We start from the raw sequence: 1,673 nt of genomic DNA, 5'->3' as shown, positions 1-1,673 counted from the left end.
GGCCCAAACAGTATTTCCAGCCATAACCCCAGTCCAAAACCAGGTTCTTATTCAGGTCCATGTACTGAGTACAGTGGGCATGGGGGGCTGGCAGTTGGCAGCTTGGCACGCAAAAACTGCACTTTGGGCCAGGCAAGACTCTGGTTGGGGGGTGTGGGATAGTATCCAGTGCCACAGAGGCATGGTGTGGTGTGGTCCAAAGAGGATTTCCTGTCGTCAACCCAGCCCCAAACCCAGTTCCTTATTCAAGCCCATATACTTAGGACAGTATTTGTGGGGGCTGCCAGTTCATGGCCTGGCACAGCCAAACCATGTCTTCAGTCAGGCAGGACAGCAAGGGGATGTCTTAGACTGCTAAAGGGGATGTAGCTCAGTGGTAGAGCGCATGCTTTGCATGTATGAGGTCCTGGGTTCAATCCCCAGCATCTTCACTTCTCATGGGGCAGCAGGGCAGGCCCTACAGAGACAGGTTAGAAGGTCTCAACCTATTCAGCCTCCACAGGAGAAGACTGAGAGGGGATCTGGTGGCAGTTTACAAACTCCCCAGGGGGGACTGGAGAGAATTGGGGGAAGCTCTGTTCCCCCCAGGCACCCCCAGGGTTACTAGGAATAACACCCTCCAATTGTTAGAGAAAAGGTTCAGGCTGGACACCAGGAAACATTACTTCACACTTAGGGCTGCCAGGCTCTGCAATGGGCTCCCAAGGGAGGTGGTGCTCTCCTACCTTGGGCGTCTTCAAGAGGAGGCTGGGTAGATATTTGGCTGGGGTGACATGATCCTGGCACCCATTCCTGCCTGAGGGAGGGAGTCAGACCTGATGAGCTGTTTAGGTCCCTTCCACCCCCAAGTACTATGATACTATGACTCTGGTCAGAGAAGACCAGGAGAGTCCCCTGGTGCAACAGGGACATGCTGTGAGGTGGCCCAAGACAGATTTCCAACCATAATCCCAGCCCAAGATCCAGTTCCTTACTCAAACCCACGTACTTAGTACGGTGGCTGGGGGGAGCTGTCCGTTGGCATCCTGGCAGGGCCAAGCCACGAGTTGGGCCAGGCAAGCTGTGGTCAGGGATGTCCAGGGGAGTCCACTGGTACCACAGAGTGACAGCGTGGGGTGGCCCAACAAGCATTTCCATCTCTGATCCCAGCCCAAATCCCAGTTCTTTATTCAGGCCCCTGTAGTTGGTGGCGTCTGGGTGGATGATCAGCTGGCAGCCTGGCACAGCCAAACCGTTTCCTGGGACGGGCAGGACTCTGCAGAGATAACCAGGAGAGTCCCACGTGCCACAGAGGCATGGCGTGGGCTGGCCCAAGAAGGATTTCTAGCTGTGATCCCAGCCCTAAATCCAGGTCCTTATGTGAGAGACTAAGCATCCAGGAGGCGCTGAGAAGGCGGGTCCCCGGGGTCAGGAGGGAAGGAGCAGGCGGCCCCGGGGCTCCCGCATGCCGGCTCGGGGCACGTGCAGCGCCGTGTGGGCGGGCGGGCGGCTCCGCGCTGCCTCCCCGGGCGCATCTCGAGACCCTGCCCGAGCCCGGAGCGGAGCTGCGCCTCCCCCCGCCGCTGCCCCCGGCCGCAGCGCCGCGCTCCTCCGCGCCCGCACAGCGGGTCCCGCGCACCCCACCTAGGCCACGCCCCCTGGGGCGGAGCTCCGCGCTCCTCCGCGGCCGCTCC

General features: G+C 59.9%; 1 non-coding gene across 1 annotated transcript; it reads left to right on the top strand.

Moving 5' to 3' along the window:
• The first annotated feature begins 359 nt into the window (after positions 1–359).
• TRNAA-UGC (transfer RNA alanine (anticodon UGC)) lies at positions 360–431 on the top strand. The gene has a single exon. It is a non-coding gene; the product is annotated as a tRNA-Ala (tRNA).
• The last annotated feature ends 1,242 nt before the right edge of the window (positions 432–1,673 follow it).

This window comes from Alligator mississippiensis, chromosome 1 (genome assembly GCF_030867095.1).
Source record: "Alligator mississippiensis isolate rAllMis1 chromosome 1, rAllMis1, whole genome shotgun sequence".
NCBI lineage: Eukaryota > Metazoa > Chordata > Crocodylia > Alligatoridae > Alligator > Alligator mississippiensis.
Note: the sequence above shows the minus strand (reverse complement) of the source record. Positions and strands in the feature narration are given on the sequence as shown.